This window comes from Mixophyes fleayi, chromosome 1 (genome assembly GCF_038048845.1).
Source record: "Mixophyes fleayi isolate aMixFle1 chromosome 1, aMixFle1.hap1, whole genome shotgun sequence".
Classification (NCBI taxonomy): Eukaryota; Metazoa; Chordata; class Amphibia; order Anura; family Limnodynastidae; genus Mixophyes; species Mixophyes fleayi.
The window spans coordinates 192,582,070-192,607,208 of NC_134402.1; the positions used below are offsets into that span (position 1 = coordinate 192,582,070).

The 25,139-nt window shown below is 44.8% G+C and overlaps 1 protein-coding gene across 2 annotated transcripts in view; it reads left to right on the top strand.

The window, feature by feature from the left end:
• Nucleotides 1-25,139, top strand: part of PDE4C (phosphodiesterase 4C) — a 322,370-nt gene that overhangs the window by 177,100 nt on the left and 120,131 nt on the right. The gene's annotated exons all lie outside the window — the stretch shown is intronic.

Consider the following 25,139-nt stretch of genomic DNA (forward strand, 5'->3'; position numbering starts at 1 on the left):
CCATCCAAAAACCTCCATTTACATGCGCTGATTTGAAATGCAAACTTCATACATGCAGGACAAGGTTGCTCCAATCGGGATTGTGGGACAGAGCCCTCAAATCGGAACAGTGCCCTATGATACATCTATGTTGAAACAAGGTATCCCACTTTATCAAGGATCTATTTCTATGACAGATTTTACACTAACAGGGTCTGATTTGTTTTAGGGATGCTCCCTTGAGACAGGATGGCTCCCACCTCACAAGGATATTTTGTACCTCTACATAGTCCCCTCTACATAGTCAGTTTTACAGTCATTCTTATGTTTATAAAAAATTGTATTCTACTAATAATTAGAAGAAAATGTGAAAAAAATATTTAAAACGTTACAAACCAACAGTGCAAACTTAAGGGGCAATTGGACTCTCTTGCAATTGATCTGCCCTAAGCCAGAGCCTATGTAGCCTTTACTTAACTTTGGGTCTGTTTACAGACCTGAAAGGCTTACTAGGGGTCTAGATAGAATCCTAGTGACTTTCTGTTAGATGGACTTGTTTACTTTCTGGTGAGGTGCTAAGGTGTGATGCTAAGGTGTGAGCAAAAGTGGTATCATAGTTTTAAAATACTACCACAGTTAATGTCTTACCGTGTGAATCCAATCTTTCTACATATGGGCTTATTGACTTAATTGTTTTGTTATATATATTAGCCATGGATGTGCATACAAATAAATGGATCAATACTGATCTATTTTGTGAAATAATAAGACATTTCAAGCTGAATTTAGAACTTTTCTCATTAGTAAATGAAATATCTTGTGCAAGTTTAACTTCCAAGAAAATACAAGGGGAAGCTGGGCTGGGGGGCAGGGGGTGGGCCAATCTGATATTGGGCTACCTGGGGCTGGGTCACTTGGCTACCTGCATGTTTTTTCCCGTTAAAATGTTCCTAATAGGCTGCTGAGTCGAGTCTTGCCCCTGGGCTAAAATTTGTCAGCCCTCCCCTGATAAAATACATTACACTATTCCCAAAAATACAAATTTATTTCCCCAGAAACATCTTGTAAATCCTTTTCCAGGCCAGATTCATTTTTGTTTTAACAATCTCACGGTGTCTGTAGGAAGATCTGTGGGAATGATAAACACAGAACAGAATAACAGATTTGTGTTTAACATTAAACAGAACAGACTGTTATTTATACTTTTATTAAACACGAACCCCAAATTAAATTGTTCAGGTAAAGTTTAAGTAGTTATTCTTTTCAAATATTTAAAAATAGTCAGCTTCTTAAATTAAATCTGTAACATTGAGGGGTCGATTTATCAAATAGCGGTGATGTCAAAGATTTTCTGTTGCAGCTTTCGAAGTTATAGAAAATCTTCTCTTTCACCACTGGTTAACATAACGTTTTTACTGGGCAACTGAGTAATACTCGGCCCCCCAGCAATTCTGGCAGGGAGCAGACAGTTCCACTTTCCATAAAATTAAAAATAAAAATGTAAATGTAAAAGGAACTTTAAACAAATAGGAAAAAATATATTTTGTATATTTAATTTATATATAAAACACAGTGGCTTTGGATGGAGAAGCTTCAGAGTGATACCTAGCGATAGCTCTACCGGCCTGGAGGCTTTGTTATATAGCGAGATACCCTAAATCCAGTTTATAAATAGACCCATTCATTTGTTAAAATTTGCTCAAATTTTGTTTAAACGATACCAGCATATATACACTCTCTTTTATGAAAATGTTTATTATAGTGATCTGTATGATAACAGTGTGGATGGACCCTATATTCCAGGATTGGATAGTAATGGTTAATGATACAGTTATTCATGAGTGATTTGTGTATACAAGTAGAAACAGTACATTAAAATATGAAAATGTTTAGAAAACATTGATTATATCTATGTCTGTAATAGGGAAGGCCGTTTAACAGCCCAAATTAGCTACATTGCTCAAGGCTCCTTACACGTATGGTAATATCATAAATCTAGGTGTAAACATAACATATTAATATGATTTATATCTGATATGTGGATAAGTAACATGCTGCATGCAATGTGATGTTATTAAACCAATAAATTATGCAGACATACTGTATTGTATATGCAAAGGTAGTACGCAACATGTAATTTTCTTCAGTGTGCTTTGGTTTTAGTTTGTTTATTAGGGATTGTTTGTATTTAAATTATTATTATAAAATGTATTAAAAACAAACATGATTTAAAATAAAATAAGATGCTTGCTACCTCCCTAGATAATAAATAGTGTCGCAATCATCTTTAATAGATAAACCAATAGGTGGGAAAGTGCTTATTTAGATGTTTTTCCAACAACAAAAATCTGCTTATATTTTAAGAAACCAGTGATATATCCTGATAATGCCAGATATGTCTATGTAGTCACCATGAAGCCTAATCGTAATAAACCATAGTACTAAACATGGCCTGAATCTATGTTTTCTACTGAAACTCTCTAATGCTGACTGCGAACATGGGGCAACCTTAGTACTGTCAATGGTTATAGTGCTGACAGGTTCATATAGTGAATTCTAGCCAATCAGACGTCACTAAACCTGTTTCTGGCTGGATCCACCTTCCCACAAAAGGAAACGGGCAGTATATCATGTGACACTGAACAGTAGATGTAATTTAGTATATCTCACAGGTCAGGATCAGATGGAAGGTATCCTCTTAACACATTCCTTCATCAGCAGGGGGACACAATCTTATGTGTGTCTGTGTTAGAGATAAAAAGAAAACTGTCCCAATGATGAACACACATTTGCAGATTTGGATTTGGGAATCCCTGGTTACTGTAAATTATGTTTAAATCCAGTTTTAGATAATGCACTGTGGCTAGAACTACTCGCTGATTCTACACATTAATGAACATTAATAGGTCTGCCCTCATGACTGAAATGAACCTCATTGTCCCAGTCATATTGTCACTCACCGGACTGTGAGTGCTTCTTCCCGGACATTTAGGAACCGTGGCCGTCCTCCATCCTGAGGGACTGCGCATGCGCAGCCCTTTCTATACCTCCAGTGTATGTTCCTTTAACTTAATTGGCAGATCAGGCAACCTCCCTATATTAAGCACCTGTGGTCAACACCACGTTGCCTGATCTTGGAGTCTCATTCCCCATGAGCCTCTGAAGGTGTTCCTGTGTTTCCTTGTTTATTCAGCCCTGCTGATTCCTGTGGTTTCCAAACCACTTCTACCTCTGTGGTTTCCAAACCACTTCTACTACTGTGGTTCCCATACCACTTCTACCATCTACTGTATCATCGTGACTGTGAGCTGATTCCTATCCGCTGCCTCCGTGCACTACAGTCTTCTAATCACTTCAACTCTACCATTTATCATTGGGACTGTTAGCTGATTCCTATCCGCTGCCTCCGTGCACTACAGGCTTCAACCTGCAACTCGTCTGTGTTTCATCATCGTGACTGTTTGGCTGATTCCTATCCGCTGCCTCCGTGCACTACAGTCTTCAACCTGCAACTCGTCTGTGTTTCATCATCGTGACTGCTAGCTGATTCCTATCCGCTGCCTCTGTGCGCTTCAGTCTTCAGTCCTCGTCAACTCTACCGTGTTCCCTTGAGTCTGCTGCCACTATTGCTACCCGCTACTCTCCGTGATCATCTGTTCCAGTTCAACTCTGCTCCGGGGTCCCATCGTTACTGCACCTGCTGGTTGCTATTGGTTACCTCCGTGTTCCCGCAGAGACCCGCTGCTGTGACTTCTCAGCGCTACTCATCCATCTTCTGCTGATCCGCTCTCCACGCCTTCCTGTGTTCCCTGCTGGTCTACCTACCTGTGCGCTGCACCTGCTAGACCCCCGCTTCACCCATCCAGGGACTTGTATCCTGCTGGCCTCCTGCCCTTCAGGTATCTCTGCACTCCTGTCTGACTGCCTTCTCCTGAACCACGGTATGCATACTTCCCATTGACTGTGCTGTGTATTGCATACCTTGCTGGACTGTGTTGGTTCTCCTCTGGAGTGTACTATCCGCTGAGTCTATTGCCATCATTGACTGTGTTGGTTCTCCTCTGGAGTGTACTATCTGCTGACTCTACTGCCATCATTGACTGTGTTATCTCATGCTGGATTACTTCAAGAGACTTTCTATATTGGCAGTGTTGTTCAGTCATTTATACATTTATATTGTGCATATTACTGTGGATCAAAGTCAAGGTGCCCGTGTATATATTGTGTTGCAGTCTCTCCCCGTGCACCTCCTCACATATATATTCAGTGGTACAACTTGCTAGTGGCAGACCACTGACTCCTGTTTACAGTTTCACCTGTCCCAGTATCCTCTCACATAGCAGTGGTACAACTTGCTAACGCAGACCACTGACTCCCCGGATACCTCCACTTGGATTCCATTCCTTCACTCAGACAGCGGTACAACTTGCTATCCGCAGACCGCTGACTCTCATCACCTCCTCGTTTCTGTTGGACATTCCTCCTCACTATAGCAGTGGTACAACTTGCTACCGCAGACCACTGACTACCTTCACGTGTCCTTTGTCCATACAGTTCCTCGTGTATTACTACCTCCATATTGCCAGTGCTGCTAGTCATAGACTTTCCTGAGCATCTCATCATCTGCTATTTCCTGTTCCGTGATCACCCTGCTACCAGAGTACCATATTACCACCTATACTGCTCTGGTAAGCCTATCACCTGGTGATCCCTGGGTAAAGACTCCTAGTGCCCGTGACAGTAAGATCAGGCCATGACAGACCCAGATACGGAACCTACCGCTAAAGAGATGCTGCAGCATCTGGTCAGCCGTGTGGAGCAACAGGATGCTCGCCAACAGCTGTTACTTCAATGTTACCAATCATTAACCTCCCAAGGGACATCTGGACAGACTGTTACAGCTAATATTGAAGCTCCTGTGCTTTCCTCCGTTTCCCCAGTGCCATCCCAGGTGTCTACAGCTCCTACGCTTCACCTGCCTACTCCGTCAAAATATGACGGGGACCCCAAAACTTGTAGAGGTTTCCTTAACCAATGTTCAGTCCATTTTGAACTCCAACCTCAAAATTTTTCTACCCATCGTTCCAGAGTGGCCTATCTTATCTCATTGTTTTCTGGACAAGCCCTGGCTTGGGCCTCCCCTCTGTGGGAAAGAAACGATCCAATTCTACAAGATAGTGCCAAATTCATTTCCACGTTCCGAAGTGTGTTCGATGAACCAGGTCGTGTGACCTCCGCTGCTTCCAGCATTCTTCGTTTGCGACAAGGCTCCCATACAGTAGGACAGTATGTCATTCAATTTAGGATCTTAGCCTCTGAACTTCAGTGGAATACTGAAGCATTAGTTGCCGCCTTCTGGCAGGGGCTCTCCGATAAAATTAAAGATGCACTGACTACCCAAGAGCTTCCTTCGTCACTAGAAGATTTGATCTCTCTTTGCCATCGTGTAGACATGAGATTTCGTGAAAGAGAATCTGAGAAAACAACTTCTGCTAAAGCACCTCTTCATTTAAACCCTCAATTTCGTCCAGTTTCACCTTCTGTGATTCCCATGGAGATAGGACGTTCCAAATTATCTTTTGAAGAGAGGAAACGAAGAGTAAAGAATAGACTCTGTATCTATTGTGCTGATTCCACACATATGCTCAGTTCTTGCCCTAAGAAATCGGGAAATGCCAGGCCCTAACTAGTTCTGGAGAGGTAAAGTTAGGGTCCCTGGAGTCCTCTCCATTGTCTATGAAATCTAAAGTCTGCGCTTTCGATGTTACGATTTCCTTTGCTACCAAATCCTTTGAGTCACAGGCATTGATTGATTCCGGAGCAGCAGGAAATTTCATTTCTAAATCACTAGTGAATCAATGGTCCCTACCAGTGATCACTTTAAAAACACCCATTACTGTGACGGCTATAGATGGATCACGTCTCATCAATGGTCTCATCACCCAGAGTACGTCTCCAGTAACCCTTCAGATTGGTGTACTACACCATGAAGAAATTTCGTTTTTAATTCTTCCAGTTACGACAAGTCCGATTGTCTTAGGCCTTCCATGGCTTCAATGTCACTCTCCCCAGATTGACTGGCGCACCCCTCAAGTTACGTCTTGGGGGTCTGAATGTCACCATCGTTGTCTCTCTCAAGTTATTCCTCTTAAAGTACAGCGATCTTCCATCTCATCTTCCTCCCCGGGACTCCCTCCTCAGTATGCTTCATTTGCCGATGTGTTTGATAAAGCTCAGTCTGAACGTCTTCCTCCTCATCGTTCTTGGGATTGTCCGATCGACCTTCTACCTGGCAAGACTCCTCCCAGGGGTCGGGTCTATCCTCTCTCGTTACCTGAAACTCAAGCCACATCTGAGTACATACAGGAGAATCTCCAGCGTGGGTTCATTCGACCTTCCACCTCTCCCGCTGGAGCTGGGTTCTTCTTCGTCAAAAAGAAGGATGGATCATTACGCCCTTGTATAGATTTTCGTGGACTCAACGCCATTACTATCAAGAATCGGTATCCCATTCCGCTGATCACTGAGCTATTTGATCGCATCAAGGGAGCTCGGATATTTACTAAGTTGGATCTTCGTGGTGCCTACAATTTAATAAGAATCCGTTCCGGTGACGAATGGAAGACCGCGTTTAACACCAGAGATGGGCATTACGAATATTTAGTAATGCCCTTCGGGCTGTGTAATGCCCCCGCGGTTTTCCAGGGTTTCATCAATGAGATCTTTCGGGACTTATTATATGTATGTGTCGTTGTCTACCTGGACGACATATTGATCTTCTCACAGGACCTGCCTTCTCATCACCAACATGTGGCAGAGGTCCTCTCCAGACTACGGAAAAACTCGTTGTTCTGTAAATTGGAAAAATGTTCATTCGAGTTACCCCAGATTCCATTCTTGGGGTATATAGTTTCCGGAGTTGGCCTGAAGATGGATCCAGACAAAGTAAATGCTGTACTACATTGGCCTCAGCCAACTACTCTTCGTGCCATCCAGCGTTTTTTAGGTTTTGCCAATTACTATAGACGCTTCATTCAAGACTTCTCATCCATTGCATCTCCCATTGTGGCCTTAACTCGGAAAGGGGCTAATACTAAGCAATGGTCATCTGAGGCTCTCCAAGCCTTTCAAATCCTCAAAGAGTCCTTCTCGTCTGCTCCCATTCTGCGACAACCTGATGTGACACTCCCCTTCTTCCTAGAAGTAGATGCCTCTAATGTGGGCTTAGGAGCTATTCTCTCCCAACGCTCGGAGCAACAAAAATTACATCCTTGTGCCTTCTACTCTCGGGGTCTTCTGCCCGCAGAGAAAAACTATACTATCGGGGACAAGGAGTTGCTGGCCATCAAAGCTGCATTAGAGGAATGGAGATACTTGTTGGAAGGAGCTCGCCATCCGGTGACGATCTTCACGGATCATAAGAACTTGTCATATTTGCAATCTGCTCAATGCTTGAACCCTCGTCAAGCAAGATGGTCTCTTTTCTTTTCCCGTTTTGAATTAATTATAACCTTCAAACCAGCTGCTAAGAACAAGAAAGCTGACGCTCTATCTCGAGCTTTTGTGACGTCCTCTGATGTAGAAGAGGTTCCCAACCATGCTATTCTAGACCCCAAATGTATTTCTCTGGCTGCTTCATCCACCAAAATGCTACCATTTGGGAAGACCCTCGTGCCTCCTACTCTGAGGCGGAAAATCCTTTCGTGGTTCCATGCCTCTCGTTTTTCTGGACACGCCGGTGAACATAAGACCTTTGAGATTCTCTCTCGTAGTTACTGGTGGCCTTCAATGAGGAGAGACGTCAAAGAGTTTATTGCTTCCTGTGATTTATGTTCTCAGTTCAAATCCTCCCGCAGAACTCCAGCAGGGTTGCTGCGACCACTACCCATTCCGTCCAAGCCTTGGACCCATATTAGTATGGATTTCGTTACTGATTTGCCACCAAGTAAGAATCACAATACTATTTGGGTAGTGGTAGACAGATTTTCGAAGATGGCTCATTTCGTCCCTCTGTCCGGTTTACCTTCCTCGTCTACTCTGGCTGAACATTTCATTAAAGAAATCTTCCGCATCCATGGATGTCCGTCTGAGATTGTGTCAGATAGAGGAGTACAATTCGTTTCCAGATTCTGGCGGGCCCTTTGTAAAACCTTGGGCATACGATTAGCACTCTCATCGTCTTACCATCCGCAATCTAACGGACAAACGGAACGAGTCAATCAAGATCTTGAGACTTTTATTAGGATGTTCTCTTCAGCCAACCAAGACAACTGGGTAGAATTGCTCCCTTGGGCTGAATTCGCCCATAACAACATGTATCATGAGTCATCATCCAAAACTCCATTCTTTGTGGTCTACGGTCACCATCCGTCTTTTCCGGAATTTCCTGCCCTCCCGCCCACCCAAGTTCCTGCTGTGGAGACTGCTTGTCGGACCTTCAAAAATATCTGGTCTCAGGTCAAAACCTGTTTAAAGAAGACATCTAACAAATATAAGTCTTTCGCAGATAAGAAGAGGCGGGCTATTCCACCACTAAAAATTGGAGATCGTGTCTGGTTATCTACCAAAAATATTCGTTTGAAGGTTCCATCTATGAAATTCGCCCCTCGTTTTATTGGTCCATATAGGATCATTCAAGTTATCAATCCAGTATGTGTTAAACTTCTTCTTCCTAAGAATCTTCGGATTTCCAATGCCTTCCATGTGTCCTTGCTCAAACCTCTCATCATCAACCGTTTCTCGACTCCTTCCTCAGCACCGCAGCCAGTTCAAGTTCATCAGGAGGAGGATTTCGAGATTACTGAGGTATTGGATGCAAAAATTTCGCGAGGAGTCCTCCGTTTCCTCGTTCATTGGAAGGGCTTTGGTCCTGAGGAGCGTTCATGGATCAAAGCTGAAGATCTTAATGCTCCTGCCCTTCTGAAGAAGTTTTATTCCAAAAATCCGGACAAGCCCGGTTCCAGGCGTTCTGTGCCCACCTTTAAAAGGGGGGGTACTGTCACTCACCGGACTGTGAGTGCTTCTTCCCGGACATTTAGGAACCGTGGCCGTCCTCCATCCTGAGGGACTGCGCATGCGCAGCCCTTTCTATACCTCCAGTGTATGTTCCTTTAACTTAATTGGCAGATCAGGCAACCTCCCTATATTAAGCACCTGTGGTCAACACCACGTTGCCTGATCTTGGAGTCTCATTCCCCATGAGCCTCTGAAGGTGTTCCTGTGTTTCCTTGTTTATTCAGCCCTGCTGATTCCTGTGGTTTCCAAACCACTTCTACCTCTGTGGTTTCCAAACCACTTCTACTACTGTGGTTCCCATACCACTTCTACCATCTACTGTATCATCGTGACTGTGAGCTGATTCCTATCCGCTGCCTCCGTGCACTACAGTCTTCTAATCACTTCAACTCTACCATTTATCATTGGGACTGTTAGCTGATTCCTATCCGCTGCCTCCGTGCACTACAGGCTTCAACCTGCAACTCGTCTGTGTTTCATCATCGTGACTGTTTGGCTGATTCCTATCCGCTGCCTCCGTGCACTACAGTCTTCAACCTGCAACTCGTCTGTGTTTCATCATCGTGACTGCTAGCTGATTCCTATCCGCTGCCTCTGTGCGCTTCAGTCTTCAGTCCTCGTCAACTCTACCGTGTTCCCTTGAGTCTGCTGCCACTATTGCTACCCGCTACTCTCCGTGATCATCTGTTCCAGTTCAACTCTGCTCCGGGGTCCCATCGTTACTGCACCTGCTGGTTGCTATTGGTTACCTCCGTGTTCCCGCAGAGACCCGCTGCTGTGACTTCTCAGCGCTACTCATCCATCTTCTGCTGATCCGCTCTCCACGCCTTCCTGTGTTCCCTGCTGGTCTACCTACCTGTGCGCTGCACCTGCTAGACCCCCGCTTCACCCATCCAGGGACTTGTATCCTGCTGGCCTCCTGCCCTTCAGGTATCTCTGCACTCCTGTCTGACTGCCTTCTCCTGAACCACGGTATGCATACTTCCCATTGACTGTGCTGTGTATTGCATACCTTGCTGGACTGTGTTGGTTCTCCTCTGGAGTGTACTATCCGCTGAGTCTATTGCCATCATTGACTGTGTTGGTTCTCCTCTGGAGTGTACTATCTGCTGACTCTACTGCCATCATTGACTGTGTTATCTCATGCTGGATTACTTCAAGAGACTTTCTATATTGGCAGTGTTGTTCAGTCATTTATACATTTATATTGTGCATATTACTGTGGATCAAAGTCAAGGTGCCCGTGTATATATTGTGTTGCAGTCTCTCCCCGTGCACCTCCTCACATATATATTCAGTGGTACAACTTGCTAGTGGCAGACCACTGACTCCTGTTTACAGTTTCACCTGTCCCAGTATCCTCTCACATAGCAGTGGTACAACTTGCTAACGCAGACCACTGACTCCCCGGATACCTCCACTTGGATTCCATTCCTTCACTCAGACAGCGGTACAACTTGCTATCCGCAGACCGCTGACTCTCATCACCTCCTCGTTTCTGTTGGACATTCCTCCTCACTATAGCAGTGGTACAACTTGCTACCGCAGACCACTGACTACCTTCACGTGTCCTTTGTCCATACAGTTCCTCGTGTATTACTACCTCCATATTGCCAGTGCTGCTAGTCATAGACTTTCCTGAGCATCTCATCATCTGCTATTTCCTGTTCCGTGATCACCCTGCTACCAGAGTACCATATTACCACCTATACTGCTCTGGTAAGCCTATCACCTGGTGATCCCTGGGTAAAGACTCCTAGTGCCCGTGACACATATCTAGTCCAGATTCGTTGACTCAGTGCAGTTTAACCACAGATAAACTGACAAGAGAAGACAGGATGGCAGAGTAGGCCCATCCTGTTGTGAGGGACTCACCGGGTCCCTTCAGTACTCGCCCGGACATGTCCAGCGGCGCCTGGAGGTGTGGCCGGGTTGGAGAGCCAATCAGTGCTCCCTGACCGGTCATTTAGACTTTGGCGCCGCCGCTAGCCTGAATTGGCTTGCGGCGCAGCAACGCACTGACGTCATCGGGCGTTGGCATGCCAGTGCCTATTTAAGACGCCTGTGCCGGCACCCACGGGTTGAGTCGGCGGAGGCGAATGAGAGGAGAGGACAGCGTGGGACCACCGGAGAAAGAAGAAAGGAAGCCGGCAGCGGAGACAGAGAGCCCTTGTCAGGCTAAGAGCTACTGTGCCTCCTGAAAACTCAACGGCGACCAGAGGAGGAGAAGAGACCCGGCGGTAGCAGCTCCTGCAGGACGGCGGCCACAAGAAGAGGACCTACGGCGAGGTAATGAGATGTCTCCCTGGATCAGGTAAGGCCCCACTGTGCACCACTTCTCCCATGCCTGCGTCTGCACTCTTTCTAACATAACCTTTCTGCCCATTGCTCTCACACCGGGCACAAGGCCCAAGAGGTTTCCCAGGCACTAGGCCTGAGCAAAAGTTAAGTGGGCCACGGTTGGCTATCCTTGGGCCTTAGGCCCATAGTAAGGAAGGGGATGGAGCCCCACAAATCAGGGCATGAGGCCCTTAGGTAGTTAATGCTGGGCACTAGGCCCATAGCTAGGAAGGGGAGCGATTGGACCAAAGAGCGGTGGTGGGTTGACTACAGCTGGGAGAAGCAACACCTTCCATAGCAGTCCCTCGGAATTGGGTGAGTACCTTCAGGATTAAACCAGGGAAATCGCTCTGGTGGGTTCGCGTTGTAATGCTCTCAAACTGTTACACTATTGCTGCTTGCTTCCTGTTAGCTTATCTGTACCCTGGTGAACAGAGCTCTTCAAAAGAGAATATGGATATGTGACACTAGTCATCATATGTAACTCTGAATTGTAAACTGAACATCATTGTGCCTTAATATTATATAGTCATGGGTAAAAGTTTTGAGAATGACACAAATATTATTTTTCACAAAGTCTGCTGCCTCAGTTTTAATGATGGTACTTTGCATATATTCCAGAAAGTCATGAAAAGTGATGAGATGACTTGCAATTAATTTCAAAATCCCTCTTTGCCATGACAATGAACTTTATCCCAAAAACAACATTTCCACTGCATTTCAGCTCCACCACAAAATGACCAGCTGACATCAGGTCAGTGATTCTCTCATTAACACAGGTGAGAGTATTGATGAGGACAAGGCTGGAGATCACTCTGTCATGCTGATTGAGTTAGAATAACAGACTGGAAGATTTAAAAGGAGGGTGGTGCTTGAAATCATTGTTCTTCCTCTGTTAACCATGGTTACCTGCAAGGAAACATGTGCAGTCAACACTGCTTTGCACAAAAAGGGCTTCACGGGCAAGGATATTGCTGCTAGTAAGATTGCACCTAAATCAACCATTTATCGGATCACCAAGAACTTCAAGGAGAAAGGCTCAATAGTTGTGAAGATGGCTTTGGGGCGCCCAATAATGTCCAGCAAGTGCCAGGACCGTATCCTAAAGTTGATTCAGCTGCGGGATCGGGGCACCACTAGTCAGAGCTTGCTCAGGAATGGCAGCAGGCAGGTGTGAGTGCATCTGCGCGCACAGTGAGGCGAAGACTTTTGAAGGATGGCCTGGTGTGAAGAAGGCCAGCAAAGAAGCCACTTCTCTCCAGGAAAAACATCAGGGACAGACTGATATTCTGCAAAAGGTACAGAGATTGGACTACTGAAGGGTAAGGTATAGATGTTCACTGACCCCCGTGTTCTGGTTTTGGTTTTCGATCTGGATTAACTTTGTGTTTTGGTTTTGTTTTTTTTCAAAACCGCCCTTGCGTGTTTTGGTTTTGGATCCCTATTTTTTTCCCTAAAATCACATAATTTTGCTTTTTTTCCCCCCTACATTATTATTAAACGCAATAACACTAATTTCAAGTCATTTGCAGTCATTTTTGACCACCTCACAGGTCACAATATTATTTTCATACACTGTCAAACAAAGACTGCAGCGACCTGGCTGGATACTAAGTGACGAAGCAATGACACAAACACATGGCAGTTCATAGCACATCTAGGAAACATTGCCACACAACAGTGGCAGAAACCATGAATAAAGAATGGTATCAAAACATCCTCCAACAGCAACTTCTTCCAACCATCCAAGAACAGTTTGGTGACAAACAATGCCTTTTCCAGCATGATGGAGCACCTTGCCATAAGGCAAAAGTGATAACTAAGTGGCTCGGGGATCAAAACATCGAAATTTTGGGTCCATGGCCAGGAAACTCCCCAGTCCTTAATCCCATTGAGAACTTGTGGTCAATCCTCAAAAGGCGGGTGGACAAACAAAAACCCACAAATTCTGACAAACTCCAAGTATTGATTAGGCATGAAGGGACGGCCATCAGTCAGTATATGGCCCAGAAGTTGATTGACAGCATGGCAGGGCGAATCGCAGAGGTCTTCAAAATGAAGGGTCAATGCTGCAAATATTGACTCTTTGCATAAACTTAATCTACTTGTCAATAAAAGCCTTTGACACTTATGAAATGTTTGTCATTTTTCTTCAGTATACCATAGCAACATCTGACAAAAGGTCTAACAACACTGAAGCTGAAACTTTGTGAAAACCAATACTTGTGTCATTCTCAAAACTTTTAGCCATGACTGTATATTGATTATGAAATGTAATTGTGGTTTCAATTGTTAACCATGTTTCAACCAACTGTAAATGATTTACTGCTAGGTGAATGGTGGCTCTGGGGCAACTCACCATTTAATGGCAAATGCATGTCCTGTGACAGGTGGCAACCAATTGATCCAATGAAGAAGCAGAAACTTGTTAGGAACCCCTCCAGCCGGCACAACACAACCCGGAGTCTACTCTGCCAGTCAGGTGTTCACTGGAGCCCCTGATGGTGGGGACAGGCTGGGCTGCAGACTGACAGAGGGTCGTGAAGTGTGTACCGGCTATGGAGAACCCAGGCAAGCGGAGTGGAGTCCAAGCAGAGGTCAAGGGCCGGCAACAGATAGCAGTTCCGATAAACAAGCCGAGGTGACCGCCTCCTGTCTCTTTCCTCAGGGGAGAGACGATACGCTCCTAATTGCATAAGCTCTTCACCATACAAAAAACAGGAATCAAGGCAGATGGAAGAGAAGATGCCTCCTTCTCAGACTTACGTTCCTTAATTCTTCTGTCAATTTTAATGGCGAGGTGCATCAGATCCTCCAATGAGGTAGGAGTCGGGTATTGCACCAAAGAGTCTTTAATCTGTTCCGACAGGCCTAGACGAAACTGACTACGTAAGGCAGGGTCATTCCATCCACTGTCAGGTGCCTTGAAGAAAGCATCTACTGACTGCATGGCAGGACTGGTCTGCGGCAAGGAAAAGGCCCAGGACTGGGGGTCACCCTGTAGGAGGGAAATGATAATCCCGACTCTTTGCTGCTCTGAACCGGAGGAGCGGGGTCTCAAGCGAAAATAGAGCTTGCAGCTCTCCCTGAAATTCCGGAACAGGGATCTATTTCCGGAGAACCGATCCGGCAAATTCATTTTAGGTTCACAGGTGGAACTCGCAGTGGGTTGTGAGGTTTTTGCAACTTCTTCCTGAACGGGCAAACGCTCAGACAATCCCTGGATCATTTGGTACAGGGACTCAACATGGCCAGCTAGGGCTTGCGCCGGAGACGGTGTAGTTCCGCTACCATCCATTCCAACCTTGTCTCCGGTACGTGTTTGGGCCGGTTATAATGTTAGGGACCCCTCCAGCCGGCACAACACAACCCGGAGTCTACTCTGCCAGTCAGGTGTTCACTGGAGCCCCTGATGGTGGGGACAGGCTGGGCTGCAGACTGACAGAGGGTCGTGAAGTGTGTACCGGTTGGGGAGAACCCAGGCAAGCGGAGTGGAGTCCAAGCAGAGGTCAAGGGCTGGCAGCAGATAGCAGTTCTGATAAACAAGCCGAGGTCAGGGGTCACGAGCAGACAGGGAGGTCGGTATTCAAGCCAGAGGTCAAGGTCACGAGAAACACAGGCAGGGTCCAAATCCAGGCAAAGGGTCATACACGGGTAATCAGTAGAATTTCTAGCAGACAGGAACAAGGCACAGAGCAGGTCAGCAGACTGGCAACAGAAGCTATAACCGGCAATGAGGCAGCAGACCTCATTGCCTTAAATACACAGATGGCCCAATCAGAGCTTGCATGCACCCCTGCAGACTAATCAGCAATATAGAGCCAGACCAATCAGGGCTAGTCCCTGACAGACACACACAGTTGCAGGCTAATGCCTGTAACTTCAGCCCCCTGTATTAAAAAGCCCACAGGCTGTGCCCGTTTTCGCGCATGCGCCCGGCTTCCAACATTGCCGGGACGCAGCACTATGCAAGAGGCGTCCGGCCGTTGCCTTGGCGACGGCTAGGCAGGAAGGGGAAATGACTTCCCGGCCGTCACCTTGATGTCGTCAAGGTGACGGCTGGGATGCCAGAGGGAGCCAGAAGCGACAGCCGCCGCGGCTCGTGACAAAACTGAATCACTTAGACCAGCAAACCAGATAACACATCTTTTGACAATGTCAGTGTGCAGCAGAGAATTATCAGTTCCTCCGCTCAGTGTATGGGGCCTGCACAAACTGAAAAAAAAAACAATCTTTAGAAGTAATCACAATAAAAAGTAAAAAGAAGTTTGCAAAACCAAACCAATAACCCATGTGCGAATTAGCATGTCATCAGGAAAAAAAAAAAACTTTTACAAGGCAAAACTATTATAGTAGCAAAAGGTGTTGCTGCAATGGGGCCTGCCTCCGCTGTTAAACCCGCCACACAAGTCATGGGCAGTACTAATAAACAGGTGCAGAGCCCCGGGGCCCTGATCAGTCAGGGGCCAATGTGTTTACCATTCTTTGTTAATTTACTTTCTTCTTCCAGCAACCCTGATTCCTCCCCCCGGGCAATCCTCTCCTGCTGTCCAATTGGCCATTCTTCCTATCCTATATTTATTTCTCTGTCAGGCACCAGTTTGCTCCATCACTGTGTGAATCTCCTCTGGTACCTGGTGTTGTGATGTGTGCAGACTTATTTGGAGTATCCTGATGTTGCTTGGTACCCCACAGGCTCTCGCTCTCCTCTACTGCTGCGGCTATGGTGTGGGTATGGCATTCACCATCAGGGGTTTCCCTAAATACTCAGGGATTCAATCACAGTTACAGTGGAGTTTCCACTAGTGGTGGTGCAGTCTAAATGTACATACATTTTGGGCGCCAGGTCATCACAGTTCAAAACAAAATCAAACTTACACTCCTCTTCCTCCAGCATGAAAATCATAAAGGTTGCAGACAAATTTTCTCTAATATCTCCAATTCCCCCAGCACACACTTAGCAGCAATAAAATAATTCTGGCAGTTCATGTACCTGGTGTTGAAGGTACCGTTGTTACACAGCATCAGTCAGACTTCATTGTATAACCAGTCAGACGGTGTGCATGATCCAGAGGTTCTTGCACTATGTTCCTGCACACCATCCCCTACATCAGGGACCCTCATTTTCAACTTTAGCTACGCTGCCTTCATGCAGTGACCCCCCCCCCCCACTTACGATATGCAGGTACTTTCCAAGGAGGCCCCCACTATGGATTGATTCCCACTATCCAGGAATCTCCCATCATCTCTCTGTTGAAGCTGAGAACAACTGTGTAGGGAACACTTCCAGATAATTTTTGGTTGCACACCTCCCAGTTCTCAGGGATTCCTCCTCTACAGACATGTAGTCAATGTCTCACAGCACTCCCCTGACTGCAGGTTCCATCCGTACTGCTGTATATACACATCTCCCTTCATTTAGGGACACAGTAAATGGCAATCTCACATGGCATCTGACCATGAACCCTTTACCAGGGCGCCGATACTTCTATTTGCTATATACAGAGCCTCTCTCCCCCCTTTTGCTCATACAAATGTTACTTTGTGGTAGCTGTCACACACACACTCATCCCTATTCGGGGGCTCTGTATGTCACTCATGCCTGCCTCTTCTCCTGGCACACTCTTTCAGGCAATCACTGCAAAGGCTTCTTTACTCCTTTCTCTTTTGTTGGTGGGGATTGTCCCCCTCTTGTTCTGGCATTCACTCTGGTTCTGATGCCTCAACTGGGGTACTCATGAAGGTGGGGAACCCCCTTCACTCACAGTCCCTTTCAAGGGGGTTTTAATAACATTGGGTTTTCACCCCCTCGATTACCACTCCTCTCAGGTGCTCTTACATTGGGACTTTTATTCCTCTTACTGAGGATTAGAAATGGAATCTTGCGGCACTTGCCGTGCACTCCCGTCTGTGTGTGTAAGGAGGGTTTCTGAACAACCTAGTGTAGTCAATCCCACTAGGTCTCTTGCAGCACATGCCATGCACCTCCCTATCTGCCAGGGACCTGGGACGTCCCACTAGTTTCCTCCTGGCACTCCAAAATGGCCTCTCACAACAGGCGGGAAGCTAGAGTCTTTATAGACTCTGGCTCCCACCTGCCTCCTCTATAACCGGGCATTATGGCCACACTCCCACCAATGATGCATCCACCCACGGCATCACTTATGGATACCCATCCAGTGACGAGACCATATGCGTCACTGGCTTCACCCACAGAATGAGGCACTGGCCTCTCTGTTGTTAGGTTTTCCCCCCGGTGACCACCTTCGTTGTCGGGGCCACCTTGGTCAACACCACAACCTTTACACATGCTCTATTTATCACTAGTTAGGCTTTCAATCAGAATGCCGCTGTCTAGAATGATTGGCAGCTGTACACCTGTAGACTGCTTTAGCTGCTGGTACACACTTTTACCGAGCATGCTATTCCACCTTGGAACAAGTTAATTAAAATGTATATTTTTTCCCAACATTTGGAGAGGGGGAAGAGGTTAAAGTGAATATGGAGAAGCCCAAAATGTATATTATATCACCTGGGCCGCCATTCTCTAGATCCACCACTGGTTAATTAGCATTGATTAACTTTTGATGTCAATATTTGAGTTGCTCTAACTGGCTGTTTTTATTTTCAATTTTTCTCATAATTTTCCCATATAAAGCCCAATAAAATACAAACTATATATATTCTAATATATTAACAAAAGAAAACCTTATTTGTCCTGAAAACCACAATATGTACATGTATAGACTAAGGAAACAAAAAAAGATCTTTCCAGTGAAACAGGCTGATTACCAAAACAGCAAAATTATTTGAAGCGGTTAATAGAATACCAGTTTTTTTATCAGTATTACTGGCTATATGAAACCAGGCAAATTCTTGAGTCAGAGAATGTTATCTCTGATGCTTTATCACTGTGGCCCACTTGCCTTGCCGGTTTTTGTTTTAGTAGATAAGTAGATCTGATCACACTTTGTGAAAAACATGTGTTACACCTCTGTGCTCTCATTAATACTATATACATTATGGTGCTTGTTGGTTTGTGAATATCATATACAAATCTACATTACTAACTGCATTGAACAGGAGATGCCCTCTGGCTTCTATGATGGAAGAACAAATTAAAGACATCATTAAGAATTAGGTACAAATGCAGCTATAGGGTATAACTTTATTTTACATGTAGCACACAACTACAAACAAACTGAGATTTAGAATTGCAATAGGATTCACTTACCTCCCAGTTCAAGAAACTCACAACTAAAGCTGTCCTCACAGTTTAATTTTGTCCCCTCTGCAGCATACCTCCTGAGTCCTAACATCATACTTGCCAACTCTCTCGGAATGTCCGGGAGACTCCCGCAGTTCACGAGAGTCTCACGGACTCCCGGAAGAGTGTGGCAATCTCCCGCATCTGCCCACTTCCTAGCAGGGCCGGACTGGGACTAAAAATCAGCCCTGGCATTTAAAGTACACAGGCCCACGTGTTGTGGGCTCCATGCACTATATTGTTGCACACTGATGCTGGCACAGTGCACGTTGCTGGTGCAGTACAACATGATGTAGTATGAGTGTGTGTGTGTGTGGGGGGGGGGGGGGTATTTATTTCTCCTAATGACCCTCAACATTACATTGTTAGCACCCCAATTACATCAATAAATACCATGTCAATACATTATTAGTACCCAATTTACAGCAATAAATAACCCCCCACACACACTCATACTACATCGATACCCACCCACATTACAGCAACCAGCATCACCCCCCACATTACAGCAATCGGCATCACCCCCCACATTACAGCAATCGGCATCACCCCCCACATTACAGCAACCAGCATCACCCCCACATTACAGCGTCCAGCATCACCCCCCACATTACAGCGTCCACCATCACCCCACACATTACAGCAACCAGCATCACCCCCACATTATATCATCCAGCATCACCCCCCACATTACAGCGTCCAGCATCACCGCCCACATTACAGCAACCGGCATCACCCCCCACATTACAGCGTCCAGCATCACCCCCCACATTATAGCAATACCCTCTCCTACTTATTAGCAATACTAAGCCCCAAACACACTACAACATTGCCACCACCACGCCACCCCATACTACAGCAATACCACCAATTATACAGATGCCACTGTAGAAAACCAATGTTTTTCTTTTTTCAAATCTCCCTCAAAATAGCAACAACGAACAGAATACTTACACACATATAGGTAACAGGTACCCTTTTCCCTCAATTAAATAGTAATGGCAGAATTTTCATGAATCATTCCACATGAAATAAAACTAACATGTATCTAAAAAAAAAACATAACTATTGAATGATCATTTGAACCCACATGGCCACATTAAAAGTATTTCCATCTACAGCAAAATGTCAGAGAAAAATATTTTTTTTTACTACAGTAACTGGATATGCGTCTTTTCTATTCATTTTAAATAACACAGTATATAACTTAAGGGGGATAGAGCAGGTAGGTGAGAGATAATTGGATGTGATCCATCAGTTTGATTAGATAGGAAACATTTAGATTATTTACCTGGAGAGGTCTACCCCCTTGACTCACAGGCAGAGCTGACAAGAGGAATTTTGGGCCCCGATATAGCAACTTCTCTTGTCTCCCATCATATTCAACAATGAAAGACTTGCCTTTGGCAGAAGTTCATATGATGCCACACTGTAGGGTGCCCAGGTCATATTATGCCACATCGTAGTGCCCCATGGTCATATTATGCCACATAGTATTACCCTCAATTCATATTTGGTCATGCAGAAGTGCCCACAAACCATATTATGGCATAGTAGTGCCCCCAAAACATATACCATACAGTAGTGTCCCCAAATCATATTATGTCACAATAGTGCCCCCAAATAACATTTTGCCATAGTAGTGCCCCCAAATCATTAGTAGTGCCCAGATAAAAACTTATTCACAAATAATAATTGGTACAGCATATCAGATACTGAGTGTGAGTCCCAAGACCAGCTTAATACATCATTTACAATGCAAACAAAAATAGATATATTGACACAATCACAGATAAAATTTATGACAAGCAATGTTTTTTCCTCTTAATTAAAAATCTCTGTACAGATAAATATGCAACAAACATTACAGCGCAATAATGAGCAATACATAGGGGCATATTCAATTGTCGTCGGGATCGCCGAAAATCCCGACGCGGAAAAACTAATACATGTAATACGGTAATTTGTAGCTGGATTTCAGCTCGCGGCTCAGGGAGCTGCGAGCTAAAATCCAGCGAGTAAATTACCATATTACATGTTTTTCCGCGCACGATTACCGTAATATCGGTAATCGTGCGCGGACCGCAGGATTTTCGGCAATTCCGCGGACAATTGAATATGCCCCACAGTGTTAAACATTATTGGAAACGCTGTAGTGTCCCCAGTTCAAGAAAGGATGGTTAAAAACACATTGCACACGAGAATATATATGAACTTACCTGATTATGGCTTGCTGTTTTCTGTTCTCCTACTGGGCGCTGGGCAAGCAGGGATCTGAGCTGTCAGCTCACACATGCAGTCGGGAGCAGGAACAGAGGGCAGTGATCAAAGCAGAAATTTAGAAGTGCGGGTATAGAAAATATAAGTAAATGGAGTATGAAGGCTTGATTTTTTATTTTTTTTTAACACTTGTCCCCTCTGTGCATTTCCATTCTTCATAACTACTTGTGTTTTATGATGGCTGCATCCCTGACATTCCCATTCTTAAGATGTCTCTCCCTTTACACTTTCTTTTACCTAAGCCCCTGCACCATCTTCTCCTTTGTCCCTCTCACTTTACTCCCTGCACCCCCTTCCCCCCCCGGCTCTCAAACATCTTCCTGCACCACCTACTCCCCTGGCTCTCTCACACGTCTTCCTGCACCGTCTACCCCCCTGGCACTCACACGTCTTCCTGCACCCTCTACCCCCGGCTCTCTCACCTCTCTTCCTGCACCCCCTACCACCCTGGCTCTCTCACCCACTCTCCCAGTGCCCCCTTCCACTTTGGCTCTCTCACCCCCTCTTCCAGCGCCCCCTTCCCCTTCGGCTCTCTCACCCCCTCTCCCAGCGCCCCCTTCCCCTTCGGCTCTCTCACCCCCTCTCCCAGCGCCCCCTTCCCCTTCGGCTCTCTCACCCCCTCTCCCAATGCCCCCTTACCCTTCGACTGTCTCACCCCCTCTCCCAGCGCCCCCTTCCCCTTCGGCTCTCTCACCCCCTCTCCCAACGCCCCCTTCCCCTTCGGCTCTCTCACCCCCTCTCCCAGCGCCCCCTCCCCCTTCTGCTCTCTCACCCCCTCTCCCAGTGTCCCCTTCCCCTTTGGCTCTCTCACCCCCTCTCCCAGCGCCCCCTAAGCCCTGGCTCTCCCACCCCTCATAGCACCCCTTCCCCCTTGGCTCTCTCACCGCCTTTCCCAGCACCCCCTACCACCTGGCTCTCTCACACTCTTGACCCCCCCCCTCCAAAAATCACGGCACCCCCACGACCCCCCGCGGAAATCGCGGCACCCCCGCGCCCCCCCCTTCAGTAAAAAAAAAACCAGGAAACTCACCAGTGTCACAGTATAATGGGGGAGGGAGTTTAGGAGCGCGCAACAGAGGTAGCTGGTTCCCGGGGAGGAACCAGACACCAGGTAGACAGGAGGAGTCGGGCCAGCCCATCCAGCCATCGGCCCTTCTGGCATTTGCCAGAAGTGCCAGATGGCCAGTCCGGCCCTGCTTCCTAGTGAAGTGGGCAGAATTAGGTCTAAAATGCTGCGATTCACCGGGAATCGCGGCCTTTGGCCCCGCCTGTAAAATTACGTGTTTGCGTCATAACTTCACGGTGGCGGGTCCAAAATGATGCAAATTTTTGAGCCCCATCCCCGATCACGCCCACCTCCCCTGGCAGACTCCCGGAAGCCAACTTTCAAAAGTTGGTAAGTATGCATAACATGTAGAATCCTGAAAGCAGGTTAAAATAAGCCTGTCCCCATTCAGGCCACAAATGGACATAGTTGAGCAAAACTCCAGCCACTTTTCTGTTAAGTCCTGCACCTTTTTGCAGGACGCAAATCTGAATTTCCCGAAAAATTGCACCTTCTACCTGGATTTACTTCTAACTCTAAATGAAGCCCTAAATAGACTTAAACACAATTATAATGGACACTGGACCATATGAATATAGCAATGTATTCAGTGTAGTGCAGAAAAGTGTAGTGCTGGTTTCGTACCAGTTATCAATTATTTGTGATATGTGCTACAGTCAAGTCATATAGATACTTTTTACTAAAAATTACACATATGAAAAATCTGGGATAAATTGGCACTAGATTTATATTCCATGTTTGGATTTATGCAGATCTTTGAAGTAACACTGCTCTCTAGTGTTTATATATGCAATACAATTTTATTCAGTATTTGTTTTTCCTTTCTTTTGTTCTTTGCATAATGAACACGTTTCTGTTGATAAACAAGAAAAATGAATTCAGCGTTTTTGTTTTCTATACTCCAAGAACACACAGCAAACATGTTTGGTTTTTTTTGTTTTTTTTAAAAAAATGTTTCCAGACCCTTAAAAGGAAAAATCAATACAGATTTTGTCACGTATATAGATAGAGTGTTGCATATAGCGACCAATCAAGTTCTGTTATTATTTTGATTCAGGTTGGAAAATGAAAGCAAACACCTGATTGGTTGCATTGGCAACACAGCATTTCATTTCAAAATGTAATAAAAAAAAAGCAATGTAATAGGTATTGTGTGGTTGTATGTTTGTTTAAACTGTGACTTATTAACTTATTAAGATGAATAATATTAATTTCATGCATTTTCTGTCTCTTTTTAGGTAAGTACTCTGAATGATGTGCCAGACAATGGTGGTAAGTTGTGTTTTTGTATATGGGGTAGTTACAAGAAAAGAAAGATCTGTAAAGAGGGCTTGCTGTTTTTTTACGTGCAGCCCGCAATGCACTCATTGTAAAAAGAACGTAATATGTGTCTCAAGTAACAAAGACACATGTAGAGAGACAGACAGATGTGCGATGCCCCCTTCCTTCCGTTTTTTACTTGAATTTTTTTTTTTAAAAAGAGATAATCTATTTGTTGGTAGTAGCCTAGACATGGGCAGATCTGTTGATCTTGGAATCTGAAAATTTGGCTCATTTTGTTGGGTCATTAAACACTATGCATTGATGATAAAGCTAGACTCTATCGCTGCTTATCGCAGCAATAGTAAATCCATCAACCTCCAGTGCCTGTGCACATGTGTGACCCAGCTTTGTCAGTTCAAACACACACACACACACACACAAGAAAGAATTTACAAATAGACCAAAAATATATTATTTTAATATAGCAAATATAGCATATTTTAATAAATAATATAGCAAAAGAAAAAATGCTTTATACGCTTTATTAGAATATATATATATATGTATTTGTATATATATATATATATATATATATATATATATATATATATATATATATACACACACATATATGTAAACAAAAAATTTCAACAATATATATGCAAGCAGTTCAGCAGAAAACCAACAAATGTAAGTCATGCAGCTAATTTTGCTTGAATGAAAAACTTTATACATGTAGTATAATATACATTGTCATATTTATTAAAAAACAAATTTCCTACATATGTCTACCCTTATCTTGCACACACCAGTCTGCTGCATCTATTCATCACATTGACATGCCTGCAGTGTTTATTTGATGTTCTAATTCTGGCCTTTCCATGTTCAAATTAATAATTTCCAAAATGTTTCACCAACTTTGTAGGTACAAGCAAAATTTAGAGACTTAAGCTTATTTTCCACCTTTTAAATGTTCCCAGGTTTTGTAATGGAATAGCTCCCCCTTGTGGACATATATTGCATGATGTGATAATGGAAAATTTTCTCCTGATTAAATCTGCTCCAGGGGGTGGGAGAAGAGAGAACACAGGACACAGCAGAAGGGGTTAACCAAAGTAGTGGGAGGGGGGGCTGTCTTTATATGTGTAGTTATCACACAGTGCTGTCTAATCATGTCCCATGATATACAACACGCAGTAAAAGAAAAAAATTCAACAACCTTTGCCATCGCTTAAAATAGGTTTTCCTTAACAGTGTGGGGTTTGTAGTTTGCTTTCAAGTAGAGATGTTCACTGACCCCCATGTTCTGGTTTTGGTTTTGGATTTAGATCTGGATTAACTTTGGCCCTCGCGTGTTTGGTTTTGGTTTTGGATCCCTATTTTTTTCTAAAATCCCTTTTTTTTTTTGCTAAACACATAATTTTGCTCTTTGTTCCTACATTATTATTAACCTCAATAACATTAATTTCCAGTCATTTCCAGTCAATTTTTGTCAAGTGACAAGAGCTCTGCTATCCCTCCTGTTTCTGTATGAGCAATGGCACGGAGCAATATCACTGGAGAATGGAGAGTGACAAGAACACTGCTACCCTTGTTTCTGTGTGAGCAATGGCACTGGATCCCCTGGGGAGGGAGGTACTTATGAAATCCAAATGCCACGAGATCTGCAAACGCAGTGATGATGTTTTGCCGCGATTCAGATCCGAGGACACGCGAAAGTACAGAGGCGGCTCGTGAGCCTACTCGGATCCCCTAAGTTCGGGTGGGTTCGGTTTTCAGAAAACCGAGCCCGAGCATCTCTACTTTCAAGGCTGAAGTGTATTACCAGCCCGCAGTCATTAATTGATGTCTGATTGAGACAGGGTGTGGAACAGTCTATTTCTTGTGTGGTTGGAGACTAGGGGGTAAATGTATCAAAGTGCGAGTTTG